Below are 22,735 nucleotides of genomic sequence, written 5' to 3' on the forward strand. Positions count from 1 at the left end.
TGGCTTACACAAAAATAAGGGTAAAATAATCCCTGCTGCCACGTCCAGGGAGCTGACTCTGGCTTGTGGGATGAGCCTAACTTCCCATAGACCACGTCTCACTGACATCATAAAGCTGAAAGACAAGATGAGGAAACTAAAGGTCTAAGTAGTTAGATAATGTGATCTGTGTGTGACAGATGCAGGGGACAGTTGATAGTTTTCACTCGTCCATGTGAATGCAACACATGATATTTACTCAACCCATACACAGAGAATGCAAGCAAAAGCCTTGAACTATGGTTGGGTGTCAGTCATATTGTATCTTCACTGAATTCATGCCACTGCACATAAGCATGCTTTAGCTTCTTTGACTAAAGGCTGAACACATTATATGCCATTCTAGACTCTTCTCCCAAACTTCCTAAAAGGAAGAATGCAGCCTTCCTCACTCCATCCTGTGCTTGGCTCTCTATCTGGTTATTCTCTAGTAGACTCTACTGCACAGGTGCCTAGAAGGCTGGCAGTGACTAACTGCCAAGCCCCTTGGCCCAAAGTTCCTTCACACTGCTTGGCCTCTGGGTGGTATGAAGGATTGTCAACAATTCTCATCTGGAGAGCTGTATGCTCTTCTTTTGGCTTTAGGACTGTCATGACTTTTGGCTTCCATCTTCCTTGGTTCTTCCTCCTTTATCTTGCCTGTTTGTTCCTTGGAGGCTAGTCTTGAGGTCTAGAGTCATCTCTCATTTCTTCCTTTCTTTCTTTCTTTCTTTCTTTCTTTCTTTCTTTCTTTCTTTCTTTCTTTCTTTCTTTCTTTCTTTCTTTCTTTTTTTTTACCTAACTTTTCAATCTCCACTGCAAATTCCAATTAATCACCAAAACTTTCAGAGTTCATGCATGCTTTGTCACAATGCCTTGTCTTGGTTAATCCTTCTTTTAAGCTTCATAAAGTGAGACCCATATATTAGTGGCGTGATATAGTTTGGGACTTTGCATCTAACAAATGTTCAGATCTTAGACTAGAATGTTTACAAGGCTTCAACATAGCCATAAGCAATGCCCAAACACAGAGGGAGGGACAGTAAATGCATTTGGTTCTTCCTGAATTTCTGTATTCCACTTCATTCCAACTCTCAGATAGTCTTGGTTTTCCTTTAACATTGTATCCACCTAAAACATTTCAGTTGCTATTCTCATTTTCTGACAGGAAGCCATGAGCAGTAGGAAAAGAACCCAATTCTGCTCTAGGTTTCTATGGGTATTTCTTTTCCTTATCAAGGAGTCTACCCTTCCTTTTTATTGTTCAAGAATTTCATAGGTATATATAATATGCTTTTATCAAATCCACTCCAATTCTTCTTTATCACCCACCACTATTCAAACCTCTAATTTCATGGATTATTTTCTAAAACCCATTTTTCCATTTAGTGGTGTCAATATGTGCATGGTCTGGGCCATCTACAGGAACACAGGTGGTCTCTCGGGGTGCATCCATAAGGTAACTAACTCCCCTCCCTCTCATTTCTTTTTAAACTTCTCCTTTTGGCAAGTATGCCTATGATTTAGACTATATGACCCCAAGGTGTATGCACTGATTGGATCTCTGCTCCGAGCTCTAGATCCTGCTGTTTAGCAAGCTGTGTAACAAGCCCAAGGAGATTAACAGACCAACATAAACAGAATGGAAATTGCCTAAGCCTGCTCTTCCCACCTGCCCAGACCACCATGTTTCTCATCTCAAAGGACATAGCACACTGTCTTCCAGTGAGCTGATATTTTGGGTTACCTTCCATCTGGAGTTCATCTCAATTTCATTTCCTAAGTGTCTCCCTGGTCAACAATGGTAAGTTCATTGAGAACTGAGAACAGAGCCCTTGCTTATATCAATGAACTCCATGGTGTGCTAGGCAGAGAGCAACTGAGCTCTAGGTATCCGTGAACTGAACAGATGAATAAATGATTCAGTCTATGTCTCACCACGTCAGCCATGTTTCTCCACACAAAGTTACTGTTATTTCTCAAATGGGCTGCTGATTTCTGAAGGGCACTTGGGGGGAGGGGATTAAATGTATGCAAGCTTATTTACGACACTCAAACGATGCCTAGAGCATTGTAGGTTCTCCAGGAAAAATGGTGGTTATTGTTTTCATGAACTGGTGACATTAGTAAGTGCACTATCTTGAGTCTTAAGACATAAGTGTATCTACTACCATTACTACCACTACCACTACCACCACCACCACCACCACCACTACTACTACCACTACTACTACTACTACCACTACTACTACTACTACTACTACTACTACTACTACTACTACTACTACTATTTTGCAGTTCTGTGTCTTGCTCTATGCTGGACACACTGTGTACCACAGAGATACATACATGACCAGCTCAATATCTATTTAATTTTGTAACAGGGATATTTCCATGAAAATCATACATTATAAAAAAATAATCAGATTAGGGCAATGTTTAGGCTAGCTGAGATCCATTCATATTCCAATGTGAATGTAACGTAACATGGCTGCCTTTGAAAGGTGTATGGGAAAGAATTCCAAACTATCCTGCAATTCATCTCCTATGTGTATTTCCACTGGAAATAAAATTGCATAGCTTCCAAAGCATGCACTTCAGCCCTCGTTGGAGAAGTACACCCAGTAGTAAGCTCAGTAGTCAGAAAGCGCAGGCTGGGCCAGTTTTGGTTGCTTGGGCAGCTGTGTGATCTTAGGCAAGGTCATTTCTCTCTAGGTTTGTTGTTGTTGTTGTTTTGTTTGTTTGTTTGTTTGTTTGTTTTTCGAGACAGGGTTTCTCTGTATAGCCCTGGCTGTCCTGGAACTCACTTTGTAGACCAGGCTGGCCTCGAACTCAGAAATCCGCCTGCCTCTGTCTCCCGAGTGCTGGGATTAAAGGTGTGCGCCACCATACCCGGCTTGTTTGTTTGTTTGTTTTTAATCAACAGAATGAACCTTTTTTAATTCAATGGCCTCTGGACCACTTTCTGCTCTCTATAGCGTGCTACTGGGAAGTAGTTAATTATTTCTCTTCCTCCTGTGTCTATCTGCTCTACTCAAATGTCAGTGCACAAAGATTCTCTCTCTGTGGCTTCGTGACCGTCTCTTTGACTTGTACAGTAACGGTAACAGTAACTGCCGCCAATACTCCCATTCTAATGTTCCTATTAATGTCCCTGCCATTTATACCACAGGCGTGATGCCCAAGAGCACATTGTTTCATTACAGCAGTTCCATAAGGAAAGTCATCTTATACTTCCCACTTCATGTGTGAGAATGCCGAAATACACAGAGGCTACATATCAGACACATGGTTCCATCCAAGTCTAGACATGTAGACAAGCCTGCACAGCCCAGCTCCATGGGCTTCTTTTCTATGGAAAATCTGATGGGAAGTAGAGCCCTTCCCACGCTTTTACCTTTCCTTTTTAAAAGCTGCGACAGAATTCAAGGTTGAGTCAAAAATACAGCTTAGCCGAGTTAACTCTTGGGAGAAAGCAACCTAGAATTCTTATTATACATATATATGTGTGTGTGTGTGTGTGTGTGTGTGTGTGTGTGTGTGTGTGTGTGTGTGTGTGTGTGTGTGTGTGCGTGCATGTGTGTACAAGTGCACACATGTATATCGTGTATATATACACTAATGTATATACCATTCTAAATACTAATATACACATACAAATGGAAACATGCACATATATTTATGCATGTATATGCATTTTATACAATAGGCAAAAAGTGAAAGAAACTATAATAATGTATAGAATGGAATAAGCACATCTATAGCAACTGGGAAGTAGTTATTTCATACAAAAATCTCGAGGACATATTATTATGTGTACGCATGTTTATGTGTACACATGTTTGTGTGTGCATCTCTGTGTGTGTCTATGCATGGGGAGGCTGGAAGCCGATCTTGCCTCTCTATTTTATTATTGACAGAGGATTTCTAACTGAAACTAGAGCTCACCAGTAGGCTAGAATGGCCAGCCAGCAATCTCTAGGGCCCATTCTGTCTCTGTCCATGCCCCCAGCACTGGGGTTACAGCTGTACCACTATGGGCATAATTTTTTAAATGGGATTTCTACTCAGGACTTCATGCTCCAGTCACAAGCATCTCCCCAGTATCCCAGTGCACACTCTTAAGTAGAAGAAAATCTAGACATAAGACAAAACATACACTTCAATTTTATTTTCAGATTTTAAACCACCTGATACCATTATGTAAATTTATTTTGCATCTAGCTTGTCTGTATTCCTGTGCATTTGAGGAAAACATTATCTGCAAGATGTATACCAGTTAATAATTACTTCTGAAAAGGACTATATTTGATTTGGGGATATGGGTTAGAGAATCTCAATTTTTAGTAACAACCAGACAGTCCTCTCTTGAATGACTCCAAGGCAGTAAATGACATTAGGAAAGCAACCACAGCTCATTTTTGTATGTTTGGTCTAAGAGGAAGGCCATCTTTGAGGTGGAGACTCCCCCAGGAATGATCTTACCTTGTATTGTAACCAAAGAACAGACTCTAGAATTACATTAATTACTCTCCCTGTGATTTTTTTTTAAAAAAAGATTTCTTGTTCTAGTAAACTAAAGCTTGCCTTGTAATAGTGATTGCTTTAAATGCTGGATTAATGATTATGTCACAGCAACTACTTTCTGTCAATAAAACTTTGCATGAAGGGATTTGTTTCTTGAGGCAAAGATGATTTCATCTGGAGTTAGCGGCTTGAGAGTGTTACCACACACTTAAGTAAAAATATATAGTCCCAGTCAGCATTTGCTCTGACCCTGGGTTTCTCTCTCAAACTTAACACTTCCTTCCTGGCCTCTCAGGGCCATGCTATCAGAGACACCACCATTCCCTAATGCTTTCAAGGGCTCTTCAGATTTAATGGAATAAACTCAACAAGACCACTGCTAGCATTTTATCATGTCCCCCCCCCTGAAAACTGCCAAGGTGCTCTATAATTATGTTAGCTAGTACCTAATAACTTCAAGTATCTCTTATTAGATTTTTTTTTTTTTTGCTTTTGGCCTGCATTATACATTTCACTTAAACCTATACATAAGAAAACAAAACAGCACAAACATAGAGCTATGGAAGTGTCCGTTAAATCTTAGCTTTAAAAAAAAAAGCCAGTTAAAATGCCCATTGTCTTGTTTGCTCTCTGACTTGGTCTTGCTCCAGATACGTTTGTAGCAGGGATTTCCCCTCAACCCCTCAGAAATCCAGCCCTCTTTCTTTCAATGGATTCTTTTTCTTTTCCTCCATTTATGAACGTTGTCTGGAATATTTACTTTTAGGTATGTCAAGTCAAGCATGGACGCCATGAAAAGCAAAATACGATCACACTGAGAGGAGAGAGAGAGGCTGTGAGCAGCCACTGAGTGGCAACTGATGGATCTGTTACCTCTGCTCCTGGGAAATAGGCTGTGAATGGCTCCCTGGTTCCTTGCACACTGGGTTCAGTTTCCCAGGGAGAAAGTGACTACTCCCCATGCAGAGGCAGAGGCAGAGGCAGGAATATATGGGAATGGGAAGGGAGCCAGGGGGCTAGTGACCTAGAGGCACTACAGGAGATGAGAAGAAAGAAAATGGAGGCCAGCAGTATGGCTGCTAAGAAGCAGGGTGAGTGGGCCAAATGAATGACCCCAGGGCTAAGCCTGAATCTCAAGGAAGATGTGTGGACTTACCACAGCTGCTCAGGATGACCAGTCAGTGCCCTGCAGGCCTCCAGGGGGAATCTGCTCTCAGCTCCAGCCCGAGGTTGTTCAGCCAGTTCTGTTTAGAGTCTTCACCATGGTTCCCAAGCAGGAACTGAGGCTGGGCTTTTTTTTTTTTTCTGCAAACACGGCTGCCAGGGTGGCAGGCCAGGGCGAGTCACTCGGTCACCACGAGTACAGGTGGCATACTTCTGCTAGGAGCGTCTTTAAGGGAGGTGAGAAGCCTGAGACGCTACACTGGCAATTTCCACCCCTCTGGTTTTGGTTTCCTGGGAAATATGATGGGGCCAGTATTTTCTTGTATGCGACGTGGGTAAAAGTTCAAGGTAGATATGAGCAGTCTCAGATTTGGTCTATGCATTCATTCATGCAGTTGAACTCCATTCATTCATTTAGCCTGTAATCATTTAGTGTGTATATGCACATGCTTATGTGTGTGTGTGTGCGTGCATGTGTGCATGTGCGTGTACGTGTGCGTGTACGTGTGCGTGTGTGCATGTGTGTGTGTGTGTGTGTGTATGCTTGGTTGTGGTTTGAATGTGATTGGAGGCCAGAGGACAACTGTGGATGGCATTCCTCCAGTGTTGTCAGGCTATCTTTTCTAGACGTTATTTCTCACAGGCCTGGAACTTTCCCAGTAGGTTAAGCTGGACAGCTAGCAGACTTCAGGGATCTGCTTATCTCTGTCTCCTGCCCCGACCCCAGTGCTGGAATTACAAGTGTATACCATGTTCTAACTAGTTTTACATGAGCTTGACACAAGCCAGAGTCACTTGGGAAAAGGGACTCTTGATTGAGAAAATGCTTCCCTAAGATTTGCCTGTAGGCAAGTCTGAAGTACATCTTCATTAATGATTGATGGGATGGGAGCAGCACATTGGCAGCAATGTTGTTACCCTGGGCAGATGGTCCTGGATTCATTAAGAAAGCAGGTTGAGCAAGCCACGAGGAACAAGACAGTAAACAGCGTCCCTCCATGGTCTGTTTCAGTTCCTGCCTCTGGGTTCCTGGACTATTTGAGTTTCTCCCCTGACTTCCTTCCATGATGAACCATTATCTGGAAGTGTAACATAAAATACTGCTCCCCACCTGGTTGGTGCTTTATCACAGTGATAGAACTCCTGAACCTTAAGTAAGCCATACTATCACAAGGGGCTGTTAAAATGCAGGCCCTTGTATTTGGAAGGCAAGCACTTTGTTGACTGAGCAATCTCCTCAGCCTAATTTATATTTACCGAATGCCTGGTGCAGATCATGTCAAACTCCCTTGGGGAATAAGGTGAGTGAAAGAAACTCGTGACTTCCTTCTCGGTCCAATAGAGAAGGCAGGCATCCATCCGAAAAAAAAATCCCACGAATCGACATGTATTGCAGACTGTGATGCACGACTGAAGAAAGATCGATACATAGCGAAAGCACTCGTCAGAAAGAAGGTGCAGAGAGGAGACAGTCTGAGAAGTGAGAAATGCTTTCCAGCCACTGAATAAAACAGAAAAAATACTTGACAAATGAGAAAGCAACATTTCAGGGTGGAAGAAAACAGCATGTGTGAACACTCCTGGCTGAGAAAGATGGTGGGTCCGGGATGTACAGAGGGGAAAAAGTCCCAGTGGTTAGAGCCTGGGAGGAGGAGGGAGAGTCAAAATGAGTGAGGGTGGATCACTAGCCATTAGGCAAGCTCCTTTTTTTGGTGCATGTTAAATAATAGGAAACGAATCGGCCAACAGCATTATTGTTATGTGACTTTTCCTGGGGAGAGATTTCAATGTACTCCAAATAGGGTGTTGTCAGATTAAGGAAATGGATCCAAAACCAGGTTGACCAACCAATGACTTATGAATGCTCATCACAGAAGCCTGGAGAGTGTGTAATATTCAGGAGCATTGGTAACACATAGGTGCCCGCAGCACCAAAAACTTCCATCCCAGCATGAGTGGGGACCTAGGAACATTGACTCACGACACTCCTAATCCCAGTCAACCTTCAACCTCCTGTATATGCTAGCACCACTCTCCCAACCCGCCCTCTCCCCCCACCACTGACAGTTATGTGAAGTTAGCGAAGGACTGCCAGCAGCTAGTGTTGTGGGTGGTCCTGATGTTGTTTGAACATTGATGTTAATTCTGTTTTATGTACTCAGGTGATCTCATGTAAACCTTCTCCCCATTTACTGGTCAATAAAGGCTAGAGCCTGAGATCAGGTAGTAGAGGGGAAAGATGGGACAGGAGGCCTTTGGGAGTGGGGGCAGGGAGAGAGAGAGAGAGAGAGAGAGAGAGAGAGAGAGAGAGAGAGAGAATGAGAAGGGAAGGAGAGAGGATGGAAAAGGAGGAGAAGAATTGAAGATGGAATAGAACCAGGTGGCCAGGAGAAACTACAAGTCACAAAGTGTCTCATGGCTGGAAAATAAGTTAATATAGTGCTGGATTTGCCCAATCTAGGCTTATCACTTATATCACTGGATTGCGCGCGCGCGTGTGTGTGTGTGTGTGTGTGTGTGTGATTATTGGGGTTGGAATTTGCTGCAACATATAGGAGTGGACAGGAAGAAGTTTGTGATGGCTAGAAAGCAAGGTGAATATCTGAAAACTCTCTTGGCCATCCTCAGTCTACTAGACAAGGCAGATGGGTCCTAGCTTAGAAGAATCACATGTTATAATCACCAGGGCTGCTTTTGCTTTCAAAATAGCAATGGCTATACCATGCCTGGAGGGTACCCATGTGATATTAATAAGGACACTGTTGAAGTAAACACAAACTTATCAAACTCTATCACCATTGGGTAAGAAGTGTGGCCCAATTGTGAGGAGAATTCTATACCACTGTTTTGATCCACAATTCTTCATCCTCCCTAAGGGGAACCAGATGGATGGTCCTGCATTGTACTCTGATATTATCAGTTCCCAAAGAGTGGCCTTTGCTGAACTGATACGGACTGTGTTAAACACTGCACATGCATTCTTTGATTTCAGATTATTGTCAGATTATGAGGCCCAATGACACATATTTCAGGTCTCTCTCTTTATGATTCATGTTAAAATTATAAGTCCTACCTCTGTGAAGTTATTATGAGCACATGACTGGCTCTCTCAACCCACAGTGAGGGAAAGCAAGTATGGCATGTTTGTGTAGAAGGATTTCATCGCCAATGTATGTGAGCTCAGCCTTCCTTCCATTCATCTGTGCCAATCATGGGTGTGTACGTCTGTCTAAATCAGTGACGTCAATCAGCAGTCGCTTTGGCATCCCCGAGAACATGGGCAATCTGTGGATAATTTTGGTTGTTACAAATGGAAGAAGAGATACTTTAGAGAGTCTACACACTCTCCTACATTGTACATCAGCATCTAGAACAAAGAATCATCTGGCTCGAAAGTTACCGAGTAGAGTACACCTGGTATAGACAGAGCCTCTATCAAACCGTATCCCTGAGTAATCACAACATAGAACTCCCTCTGCTGTCTTCCTCTGAATGTGAACTTGAGCAAAAGGCAAACTTTTACCAGAGCCACTGAGACACATGTTTTTGCAGTGTAACCTCACCAGTCCTGACTAATACAGAGGTAAAACAAAGATTTTCCTCATGGAACAAGTCTGGAACCTAGAAATCAAAGATTACAAGTAAGTTCTACACAGTTAGGCAGGGCTGAGATGTTTACTCAAATCTCCTGGACCCTAAACCCTGTATATGAACCACATGTAAGTAATTCAAGGTCCTGTTTATAGACCTGGGGGAGAATAGCCTTTCCCAAAAGCATCTGAACCTGGCACCACGGTCACCTATAACACCATTTTTATCCATCTAATCCTTGATCACTGAGAGAGTTCAGAAAGATGTTGAGAAACATGTTTGGCTTATAAAGGAAGATTAAAATCTTTACCTTATGAGATTTTGCCTTGTCCCCCATATTTTCTTGTGCACACACACACACTTTTTCCTGGTCCTAATTCTATTGATGACCTGGGGGCGTGACATTATCTTCAGCAAAACTACAATGATTAGACATTATGCACTTAGCAGGTCTCAAATATCAGTCCCACCTAGAAGTACCTATGGACTATGCAGCAAGTCACTTAACCCCTCCATCGGTCATTTGCAAAATTAGATGGAACTGTACAACATTATTTCCATAGGGTTATCAGAGGGATTCTGATGACCTGATATTGCAATGGTTGTTAGACCATGAGGGTGCTACAAAAAAATTACTAATCAAGCCTTTGGAGAGAGGGTGGGATGAGGGAAGAATCGTTGGGGGGAAAAGAAGGAAAGATTACTCAGTGTCCTAAGTCTGTCATCGAAGCACTGTGATGGTGTGTGAGCAGTCTGTGTATTTGAGGGTAGGTAAGTAGAGGAGTTCAGAGAAACCCACCCAAAGGAAACACTACTTAGGCTCTGTCTTAGAGAAAGTTGCCAAAGGTGGGGCCAGATGTGAGCTTCCAGAAGAAATGTAGCCTGGGCACAGTGCAAGGACATGTTTGGCTGATGTGGAGCAATTACTTTGGGGCAATGAGCTCAGATATGCGATAAGAAAAGAACAAAACAAAACACTAGTAAGCTCTTTGGAATGGTTAATGGAAAAATTTGACTGCAGCTTAGACGTGTCCTGACAAACTGCTTCAATACAGATCCATAATAGTGAGAAAACAGACGAGACAACAGAAGCTGGAGAAGTGATAGGAGGCAAGAAACAATTATCCTGAGTTTACTTGGGTCTTACCTAAGAAGACCCACCCTTGGAAAATTCAGTGTTGCAATGAGGCCTGAAAAGCAGTGAGACTCTAACAGCAGTAGTTATGTGAAAATCACCAGAGGCCTGTGTGGGCTCCTGGGTCATGGAGAGAGCTATTCTGACAACATTTGAACCCATCAAGCAAGAGGGCAGGATTTCTAGTCTCTACTTATCCCAACAGTTCTTGGACATCTCTTGTACTTGTTAGATTTAGGGGAAGTCACGCCAGCACCCATCACCCTCCCCTTCAACGGCCAAGTTCTGCTACCCCAGTCCAGTCAACTAGCTGGCTCTAGGGTCATCTCAAAATGGATCCATGTTCTGTCAAGGTTTCCAAAGTGAGGGGAAACCAACATCTCCCAAATGTCACCCAGCAACCCAGGTCCTTGATCCTTGGTAGTAAAGACATGGAGAACACCGATCCCTGAACTTATTCTTAGCCACTTTCTTTGGCAAAAGTCCAGAGGAATATGCAAAGCCAAAGATTAGCAAGATGATGTTGCCCCACGAACAGCCAGAGAGGGGAATGGTACTTGAGCGAATCGCTCATCTCATCTCTCTTCAGTGGGTTCTTGGAACCAAGTCCCCTGCTTCTATCTCCTAAGTAGTTATCATTAATAATCATTGTTGAACTTAGCCCCTGTGGCATTTCAGATATTCTCAAGTGTCCCCCTCTCAATTTTCAATGGGGTCCCTATACAACCTAAGGAGAGGGGTTTTTGCAGGACTGGATAACCTTCAACACAAGATTTTTTTTATATTTTTTTTAGGCAAAGTAAGTGCCGTTATTCCTAACTGAGAAGATGAGGACATTAGGATGTAAAAATGCAAAATCTTGCCCAAGTTTTCTGATCAAGTTATCATCATTCTGGGATGAGAAATGGAGATTCGAGAGATTCAAACCACCTATATAATCGGTTAGAAGAAAATGAACCCAGAGAATCCATTGGTGCGAGCATTATCTGGCAGTCACTCAGCCTACCAGCCCTCCTGTCTAGAGCCAAAGGGGACCATGAAGGGGTTTTGAATCAAAGGGGATTCTAAAGTCTCTGTTTTTCATGAGTGAAGTGAATTGAGGTCCAGTGTTTATTCCTTTGGCACACATATCACATTGGTGTCGTTCAGCTCATTCCATTGCTTGCACAAAGCTAGTCTCTCTCAATGTTATGCTCATAATTACTTTGAGAAGGACAGAGCTGCTAACCATGGCCGCCATTTATAAAGAGAAACAAGAGAGGACTGGCAGTTGATGGGTTGGGCACACAGACTTGGGAGCAGTGCCTGGTTGGGATTTCTACTGTATGATCCTGGGTAAGATAACAGAGACCATCTGTAAAATGGGGGAAAACAGCAACTTGATTGTAGCATTTTACTGATAGCTAAATATGGTAATATAAAGTTTTGAGTGCCTAGTCAGATGTGGCATAATAGCCCTATATTATCAGTCTCTCAGCTTTACTACTGTTGATGTTTGAGCCCCAGTCTTTTTTATTGTAGAGGTGGTCACATTCACTATAGGATATTTAGAGCATCCTTGATACCCCTTGAGCCTGTTGTCACATCTCTCACCTTATTCTAGAGTTGTGACAATCAGATATATGTTCAACTTAGATATCATTGCAACACCATACTAAAATGACCTATTTCTGTGATTCTCACGGGACCAAAGGATTCTCAGGAGGAGAAAACATTTCTTTTTCATCTTCAGACCCTGGCTCTCATCTGTCTGAATGAAGCAGTCTAAGATCACCTTTAGTGAGTGAGTTTGCAATGTAGCTGTCTAGTAATCCCCACCCCCCACACCTTTTTATCCTTTGGCTCAGTAGGTGACTCAGAAGCCATTGTGGGGAGATTTATAGTATCTCTCCCCCTCTTTTGCCATCCCCTCCCTCCTGCAAACATTAATTGCCACTTAGCAAAACAGCATTTGTTGCCAGGAGCCGTAGAATCAGAAGGCTCTGCCAAGGGCTACAAGGATAGCACAATTACTTGTCTTTTGTTTGCCATGCAGATCGCAAGCCTCTCCATTAATCTTAAGGACACTGGTACCTGGGAGCTCCTAGTTTGAACACCTCTAGCAAATAGCCTGAACTCTTTTACCTGCAAGGGAATGCAATTCTTGTGTTTGCACATGTGTTGGGAGGGTTTGTCTGTATTTAGTGTGTGCACATCTGTACAGCATATATAGAGTCCAGAGGAGACCACAATGGGTCTTCTATTGCTCTCCACCTTATATTTAAGGCAGGGTCTCTCACTGAGCCTGAAGTACCCACAAGTGGCTCATAGTTGACCTGTAACTTTACCTGTAGCATTTGATGCCCTCTTCTGGCTTCCGTGGGCAATCACATCTGTGGGCATGCATGCACGTGAACACATATGCACACAGGAACATATGCCATGTATACATACATAAATATAAATCTACTAAAAATAATCATTAGATATCAAACAAAAATTACCCTTAGTTCACACAAAAGTTGGAGGTGGCCACAGGAGCACTGGAAACAAGTTCTACCAAGGATAGAAAAGTTTGAATCAAACACAAACAAACAAACAAAAGAGATGGTTCCTAAGATGTGAATCTTTTTTTTTTCTCTTCTGTTGTAGTAATAAATATAACTATAGGTAGGCCTTACTGCTCTGAGGTGAGTGGGAAGGGAAAACAGAGGTTTTGCCATCATTGGCCCCAGAGATCTGAGGGGGACAATGTATAAACTCCATTTCTTTGTTCTTCAAGTTCAACAAAAAAGACAGCACAGAACCAAGTTGTCAGAAATCCTCAGTGGACTTTCCTCCTGTGACCTTGATCAAACTGAATCCCCTCTCTGGACCTCAGTGCAGATGAGTCTGTGAAGTGAGGCACTTAGACCCAAGGCATGTTTTGCTGATTCATCCATTGTGTATTGAAGCAAAGAGGATTTGATGAGCCTGGCACAAAGAGCTCACCCATGTCCTCTGCCAAAAATGTGCCTCCTTTCCAACCATTCCTTGTACCTCTTTTGTGTCCAGATAAAGTCCCACATATTCTTGAAGGTCTTGTTCAGATATCACCTCTCTCTCTCTCTCTCTCTCTCTCTCTCTCTCTCTCTGTGTGTGTGTGTGTGTGTGTGTGTGTGTGTGTGTGTGTGTGTGTGTGTGTGTGTTTGTCTCTGTCTGTCTGTCCACACACATGCACACACATCTGAACTGCCCCATTGATCCTGCAGAATCAATCACCACATCTGAGCTCTGGTCATCCTTTCTCTGGTGCTCCTCAGTTTATTTTAGGCAGGCGTCAGTGTGTCCACCCCCTCCCAGACCCAGAGCTCTTAGGGGCAGGAGCTGCTGGATTCATTTCCATGCTGTCAGCCTGGGATACAGGGTTTGGAACATCACAGACGCCTGAATATGCAGGTTGAATTGCATCAAATTCTCCTTTCAGCAGATTCTACCTCTTCTGGGGAAATCAAGAGGCAAAAAAAAAAAACCCCACTTTGATCTCACAGAGGACCTTGCCTTCATATGATCCTGGGAAGAGTCCCATGGTCCATCCTTCAGCCAGCTCTTGAACAGCCACTTGTATATTCCTACTGTTGCTTGCTCTTTTCTGGAAGTCAATCTTGACCTGGTTTGTAGACAGCTGTTATCTTATTTTGCCTATACATAGCAGAGAGATCTCCCCCATTCTCTATGTCTACCTCATGGCCCGATCTAAGCACTTCCCAAAGCCCAGACATCTCAGTGCCATAAGAGGCAGAGTTAGACATTGAATGCAGGGGAGGAGTAGAGAATGCATATATTTATTCCATACCAACAATGGGTATGGAGCTTTCTCTGAAGAGTTCTGTCTCCTTAATTCATGAGGACCCAGCTAGGATATGAACCTCAGCTAGCTAGCTGCAGGAAGACAGGTTGGCCAAACTAAAGATTTGGGGATTGGACGTGATAGATTATTTCTCTGAGATGTGACAGACTGCATAGACCTAAGGCTTTGAGTAGAAGTCTGAGTTTGAAGAATAAAAGCAATGTCAGAGGGCTACTGTTACCTGGCTGCCCTCTTGGATTTCCTGCCTCACTAGGTGACTGCAAACATGTTGGAGTGGCTTTAGAACAGAGTATCAAGAGCTATCACCACAGACACAGATTACTATTAACATGACATAAGACAAATACATAGTCCACTAGACATGCTCCTGTGTCACTTGGATTACTGCACCAAAGTGTCACCCCTCTGCATTATACACATGTGATACAATGGCTTGTCCACAACCCGAGGGACAGTGCTGTCTCCAACACAACAGGGCTTCATAGATGACGACCTAAGGGCTCAAAATGAACTCTTTCCATGAGCTTACTTTCCACACTTGGCTGGGGTGCATCTCTTTTTCCAGGTTTCCCACAGAGAAGATGGAGGCAGATTCAGAAGGCGTGCAGACCGTGAACAACTCTGGGCACTTGGTTCTGCTTCACTCCCATTGTGCCGCAGAATGGGGACTGAGTACCGGAGGGAACAGCTTCTTCGATCACATTATCAGCACGTAAGGAACTTCCTACATCTAACTTGTCCCATGCTCTCTGAGTTTCTTGTCAACTTTTGTTGCTAGGATTTCGTCTCCGATACCTTGCCACAGCCCCCAAACCAGCCTCCCTCTTGTGCTCCAGAGAGGTGTCTAAGTCAACCTCCACTTTAATGCCCTTCTAGGATGCTGTCTACAGGCTACAGCCCAAATACCTCAGCATAAGGGGATTCCTCCTGGATTTCCTCACCTTCTCACCACACAATATTCATAATCAGAGCTACCCACCCTCTCAGATGGACAGAGGAGGCCTGTTAATCTCAACTCTGCCTCCTTATCCTTGGATTTGGGCTGGAAAATTTCTTCTCTTCTCATAAGGCTCAACTTTTGGCTTCCCCAGGAGGAGAACAATGTCTTCCAGATGAATGTGCGATGGATTTAATCTTTTGCATTTGTAGATCCCATCACCACAGGGCCCAGCACAGGACCCACACTTAATCACCCCAGGATCAGCCTGGACAATTATAAATCTGACTGCCAGAATGAGAGATTGGGAAAGATGGCAGATACAGAATCTCAACTACTATTCACTGTCCCCAACACAAACGATTTACTATCTGATCACTCAAGACTTAAAGACTTTGTTCAACAAGACATCTGTGAAGGAATAAAGCCAGAAAATTAAGCCCTTAAGTAACTCGTGATCTGATCCGTCACTCTCTCCCCATGTTCCTTAAGTGAAAGTCTCGACTGTGTCCTGTTTGAGTAACAAGCCTCAGCATTTACATCAGAGCCATTTTCTCGCCACTTAATCCACTACTCATAAAGACTCCTGGGGTGGAAAATTGGTACACAGAAAAATAGCATGTCACTTTTGAGTTGTGACAAGGTAAGAGTATCCAGCCATTATTGTACCCGTTCCAAACCTGCTGGGCAAATTGCAAAATGGTTTGGAGCAGCTTGGCAGGTGTGGACACGTGGGCGAACAGCAGCCCTTGTTCCTCTTAATCTCACAGGCAATGGACTAAGTGCTTTTTTGAATAGATGTAACCAGAATATGCTTTGTACTATCTCCCCACCCACCCATCAGCCAATATTTCAATATCTCTCCCTTTACCTTCCATCCCTTCCTCTCTCAGTCTCTCTGTTTCTCTCTGCGTGTCTCTCTCTGTGTCTCTGTGTCTGTCTGTCTGTCTGTCTGTCTGTCTGTCTCTCTCTCTCTCTCTCTCACACACACACACACACACACACACACATATACACACACATACATGCACAAGCACACACACATACTCACAATACCTTTAGGGATTTTCTATGGGAAGCAAAATAAGATTACAAATTTGCAATGAGGCACTAAAGTACAAATTGTGATTTCAAAACTTCTGGGCTTCTTTATACAGTTAAAGGTGAAGACTTTCGTTCATTTACTCAATAAATATTTGGAAAATTTTCCATTTGAGCCAGGTACATTTTTTTTAGGCTCTGGGAATGTATGGGTTAATAAACCAAGGTGTTTATTATATTTATATAAATAAACGCTGCTGTGGAGCCGGCATTGAAGAATTGGCATACATGCATGAAGTCATGAGTAGATTGCATGTCAGGAGTGGAGAGAAGTCTGGGAAAGAGAATAAAGCTGTGTGATGCACTGAGGTTTGGTAATGGTGGTGATGATGATGATGGTGATGATGGTGTGTGTGTGTGAGTATTCGTGCACGTTTGTGTGTGTGTGGGGGGGTGGAGTGTGAGTGTGTGTGCATGCACATGCTCATACATGGAACTACTTTATGTGGTAGCTGGAGGTCATCACTCTGGATGAAATCTGCTGGAATATGTACCTATACACCTATAATCTGGGTGGTTTAAATCAGGGGTCTGGGGGAAATAGGAGTTGAGGGCAGAGACTAGCCATAGGGTGGCAGTTAGCCTCGTATAACTGGTGAGTCACAGGTACATGTGAAAGAGCTGTTGTCTCAAGGAAAAAACAAACAAACAAACAAACAAACAAACAAAAGTGAGCAGGTCTTGAAAGAATGACCTGAGGTTCACATAGGTACAAGTGCACATATGCCCCATGTATGCACACAAAGTGATTACTATTGTTCACATAATGAACAGCAGTTTGGGGATTTGTGCTAAGTCTTAGGTCCCAAGAAGTCTACCTTCTTCTCTCTATAATATCTCTCTATAATACCAGGAATTATGGGTGCTGGCTAGTAACTACTAGCTTAAGAACATCTCGTTTCTTTGACTGTCTGCTGACTTAGCTCTCTGACATTGCAGAGAATCAGACTCTTGGATATTCATATTTGAGCACATGCGTAGCTCAACCATCTCCAGATACATGTTCAACCCAGCACCCTCACCAGCCTTCAACACGGACTCTGGAGACTTCAAATTCAGGGCTTAGGTGGTCCAGTTGAAGATGGCCCCTTCTCTCTCACCTTGCCAGTTCCCTCTCAAATGGCAGGTGTGGATCTGGGAGTGGACTCAGTGGGTAGGCTGCTTTTCTAGCAGTCACAAAGCACTGGGGTCAGTCTCTAGTATTGCATAAAAGCAGGCATGGCAGGGCACTCGGTAATCTCAGCACTCAGGAGTTGGAGTGAGGACCATCAAGAGTTCACAATCATTGTGTCCCAAAGGTTTGGGTACGTTGTGGCTTCATTTTCATTAAACTCTAAAAAGTCTTTAATTTCTTTCTTTATCCCTTCCTTGACCAAGGTATCATTGAGAAGAGTGTTGTTCAGTTTCCACGTGAGTGTTGGCTTTCTATTATTTTTTTTGTTATTGAAGATCAGCCTTAGTGCATGGTGATCTGATAGGATACATGGGACAATTTCAATATTTTTGAATCTGTTGAGGCCTGTTTTGTGACCTATTATGTGGTCAATTTTGGAGAAGGTACCATGAGGTGCTGAGAAGAAGGTATATCCTTTTGTTTTAGGATAAAATGTTCTGTAGATATCTGTCAGATCCATTTGCTTCATCACTTCTGTTAGTTTCAGTGTGTCCCTGTTTAGTTTCTGTTTCCATGATCTGTCCATTGGTGAAAGTGGTGTGTTGAAGTCTCCCACTATTATTGTGTGAGGTGCAATGTGTGCTTTGAGCTTTACTAAAGTTTCTTTAATGAATGTGGCTGCCCTTGTATTTGGAGCATAGATATTCAGAATTGAGAGTTTATCCAACATATATAAAGAACTCAAGAAGGTGGACTTCAGAAAATCAAATAACCCCATTAAAAAATGGGGCTCAGAACTGAACAAAGAATTCTCACCTGAGGAATACCGAATGGCAGAGAAGCACCTGAAAAAATGTTCAACATCCTTAATCATCAGGGAAAAGCAAATCAAAACAACCCTGAGATTCCACCTCACACCAGTCAGAATGGCTAAGATCAAAAATTCAGGTGACAGCAGATGCTGGCGTGGATGTGGAGAAAGAGGAACACTCCTCCATTGTTGGTGGGATTGCAGGCTTGTACAACCACTCTGGAAATCAGTCTGGCGGTTCCTCAGAAAATTGGACATAGTACTACCGGAGGATCCCGAAATACCTCTCCTGGGCATATATCCAGAAGATGCCCCAACTGGTAAGAAGGACACATGCTCCACTATGTTCATAGCAGCCTTATTTATAATAGCCAGAAGCTGGAAAGAACCCAGATGCCCCTCAACAGAGGAATGGATACAGAAAATGTGGTACATCTACACAATGGAGTACTACTCAGCTATTAAAAAGAATGAATTTATGAAATTCCTAGCCAAATGGATGGACCTGGAGGGCATCATCCTGAGTGAGGTAACACATTCACAAAGGAACTCACACAATATGTACTCACTGATAAGTGGATATTAGCCCAAAACCTAGGATACCCAAGATATAAGATACAATTTCCTAAACACATGAAACTCAAGAAAAATTAAGACTGAAGTGTGGACACTATGCCCCTCCTTAGAAGAGGGAACAAAACACCCTTGGAAGGAGTTACAGAGACAAAGTTTGGAGCTGAGATGAAAGGATGGACCATGTAGAGACTGCCATATCCAGGGATCCACCCCATAATCAGCATCCAAACGCTGACACCATTGCATACACTAGCAAGATTTTATCGAAAGGACCCAGATGTAGCTGTCTCTTGTGAGACTATGCCGGGGCCTAGCAAACACAGAAGTGGATGCTCACAGTCAGCTAATGGATGGATCACAGGGCTCCCAATGGAGGAGCTAGAGAAAGTACCCAAGGAGCTAAAGGGATCTGCAACCCTATAGGTGGAACAACATTATGAACTAACCAGTACCCCGGAGCTCTTGACTCTAGCTGCATATGTATCAAAAGATGGCCTAGTCGGCCATCACTGGAAAGAGAGGCCCATTGGACATGCAAACTTTATATGCCCTAGTACAGGGGAACGCCAGGGCCAAAAAGGGGGAGTGGGTGGGTAGAGGAGTGGGGGTGAGTGGGTATGGGGGACTTTTGGTATAGCATTGGAAATGTAAATGAGCTAAATACCTAATAAAAAATTAAAAAAAAAAAAGAGTTCACAATCAGGCTGGAGAGATGGCTCAGCGGTTAAGAGCACTGACTGCTCTTCCAAAGGTCCTGAGTTCAAATCCCAGCAACCACATGGTGGCTCACAACCATCTGTAATGAGATCTGACGGCCTCTCTGGTGTGTCTGAAGACAGCTACAGTGTACTTAGACATAATAAATAAATAAATCTTTAAAAAAAAAGAGTGGCAAATGCTTAAAAAAAAAAAGAGTTCACAATCATCCTTAACTACAGAGTATGTTTGAAGTCAGACTGGGGGCCATGAGATCCTGTCACGAACAAACAAAACAACTGTGTAGCAGCCAGCTGGGTGGCTTTTCCTTAAACTTAAACAGAGATCAGTGAACCAGAGGGTTGGAAGTGGTGAAGATGTTCTTCTTCGAGTAAGCAACGTTTCCTATTAATATAAGCAGGTGAATGCTGTAGATAGCCTGGTATTTAGTGTCTGTATTCTTTCTTTTGTGGAATCTTTGGAGTGCTTGAAAGAGGCAGTTTCCATGAGTCTGTAATCCTGCCAACCATTGCTGAAAGCCTATGGGCTAGGTCTGCAGATCATAGGGCAGCATTTAACCCTTGCTGATTGATATTTAGATGTGCTCAAAATTCGCTGGTGTTAATTTTATCGTGAACATTTAGGCCCACCTTAAAGCTTTCATTTTAATTATCTTCCTAAAGACCTTATTTCAAAATAAAGTCGCATTCTAAGCTGCAGAGGGATAGGGCTTCCCATGCCATTTTGGCAGGACATGATTTCATTCCCGACAGAAGTTGTTAAGGGTAAAAAAAAAAACCAAAAATGTCATCTATAACATAGAAGTCGATCACTAATAAGAACTATATGACACACATTAAAAAACTAAAGACTACACATTTTGTAATAAATATGGGCCACTCCTGTGGAAGTATCTTGTAAAGTGTGGAAGGAGGATAACCTAAAGTCAGAAGGAGAGTCATGGCACCCCTTGGATGGATGACACACATCGTACATGAAGAGGCCAGAGTTTTGTGCATTCCTACACAGCAGGTTTTATTCTTGGGGTCTTTTTTTATATAATTCCTCAGGTTTTCATAAGTAATTGTAAAAGCCACATCACACACAAATCATTCCTTATATACATCGATGACACAGGGCAACTAACATGAGAAAAACGAACATTCTACCCAAAGAGTCTTTCACTTTTTCACGTACACCTAGACACTGCACGGAGCTGGTGTTCAAGCTCAAGCTGGCTGACACCAAGGCTCAAATGTCAAGGGACTATGATTTTATGCTGCAAGCTAATTACGAGAAACAAGGAAATGAACCAACTTCATATCACAGGATAAGACAGGGCCTGGTGTGATCACACCTGTGCAAGGCAGAATTCTAAGATGAGCTCCCGCCTCCCACCACCAAGGTTTCCACCAGGACTCCTGAGCGGGCTTCCATATCATGTCCAAGATAATGTTTTGTCACCTAGCAAAAAAAGACCCTGATAGATGTGACTAAGGTGATTAATTGATTGGGTCTGAGTTAATCAAAAGGGATTTTAATCAGATGAGCCTAACGCAATCACCGAGGCACTTGAAGACTGCTATACCTCTGTCTAGAGACAGAGAGGCTCACAGCATGAGACAATTCCAATAACCTTGCAGACTTGGAAGAGGGTATCTTCCAAGACTATCCTCATCCCACCCTCCAACCTCAAACAGAAAAGCAACAAGGTTTTATTGATACAGCCACGGGGACCAACAGTCTACCATTCCCTATCAGAACTTCCAGGAAAGACACCACCTGACCAAAATGTTGGTTTTGGCTTTTGGAGAAAGTGCAGTCCAACCATTCCTAATATGCATAGACCTTTTCTCCCAGCAAGGCTGAAAGCACTTGAGCAGAAAGAATGCCCTAGGCTGGAGAAATGGCTTGATCTTTAAAGGGTTAGTTGTTTAAGCATAAAGATGTGGGTTCAATTCCCTAGCATGCAGATAAAAGTCAGGCACAAAGGCATACTTCTGTAATCCCAGACTGGGAAAAATAGAGATAGACAGGTCCCAAGTGTCACTGGCTAGCCCACCTAGCTGAGTTAGCAAGTTCCAGGTTCCACGAGAGAGCCAATTTCAGAACTAAAGGCAGAGAGCAGGAGAAAAAGCACCTGACACCAACCTCTCCACTCTACAGGCACATGGGCACACATGCATGCACATTTGCCCATCCACATACATATCCACATCCGTGCATACACATGTACACATAAACGTACATATGTGCACGTCTGTGGATGTATTAATCTTCTAAGCACATATGTTAAGGTGATGTTTTCTTTCATCTCCCGTAATGCATCATGCTGCAAGCTTCCTAGGTAAATCCTATTAGGAAATTTTATCAGATAAGGCTGGTTTCTGTATGTGAGAGAGGTAGCTTTTATTTTAGAAATTGTCTGAGGAGAGACGCAACTGAACATCCCTGGGCTCCTTGGCTTCACGTGAATGCTGTATTTACATGGAAGTTCTATTGATTTGACTGGTTAATATGTCTTTCCCTGAAGTTCTGTCTGTATTCACCATCCTTTAAAAACAAGCAACGGTTACCTCTGCACATTCACCACATATCCTCTGGTTAATTTGTGATGGGCTCAGCCTCAGCATCTCCCTGTAGTTGAAAGAATTCGAATCTGGAGGTTATCAACATGGGAGAAAAGAAGTTGCGCTTTCTGTAAGGAAGTCAAGGCTTTGAACACAGTGTTCACTTTCCTTCAGGGAAAACATCTCTTCATAAGTGGAAATGGTTTTTTTTTTCTCACAAAGCACTGCTGCTCTAGATTTCTTTAAAAAAAAAATGAAAGTGGGTTCAACAATCTGTTTTCATTCCCCTGTCAAATGTTGGGGGAGAAAAGAATGCTGAATATGATGGGTAATTTGTACTGGGTTGGTAAGATGTGAGTGGTATGTGTATGTGTGTTGCTCTTGCTAATAAGAGAAGTGAGGTATCTGAAAATTACATTTTAATGAAATAAGTAAACTTCATTTAAAATATATATAATGTGGTTTATGTTGTACAATATCTTCTCTAATGTATATCAATAGCATGATTTTACTCATTGACCTTTCTGTTATGTCTATGATTTCATCATGACTTGTGTGTGTGTGTGTGTGTATGTGTGTAAAATGTATATGTGTATAAGTGTTTATGCATAGTATATAATTGTGCATATCTGTGTGCATATATGCATGAGAATACAAGCTCATGCA

The 22,735-nt window shown here is 42.8% G+C and overlaps 1 protein-coding gene across 2 annotated transcripts in view; it reads right to left on the minus strand.

Moving 5' to 3' along the window:
- The window catches only part of Ankfn1 (ankyrin-repeat and fibronectin type III domain containing 1), a 387,810-nt gene that overhangs the window by 337,814 nt on the left and 27,261 nt on the right, over positions 1-22,735 (minus strand). Inside the window, exon 1 of one of the 2 annotated variants that reach the window (XM_017314636.2) lies at positions 5,702-5,818. The exons of the other annotated variant lie outside the window; for it this stretch is intronic. The gene's annotated coding sequence lies outside the window, so the exon portion shown is untranslated. Of the gene's footprint in view, positions 1-5,701; positions 5,819-22,735 lie in introns of those variants that run through there. 2 annotated transcript variants of the gene reach the window in all.

The sequence above is a fragment of the Mus musculus genome, chromosome 11, assembly GCF_000001635.26.
Source record: "Mus musculus strain C57BL/6J chromosome 11, GRCm38.p6 C57BL/6J".
NCBI lineage: Eukaryota > Metazoa > Chordata > Mammalia > Rodentia > Muridae > Mus > Mus musculus.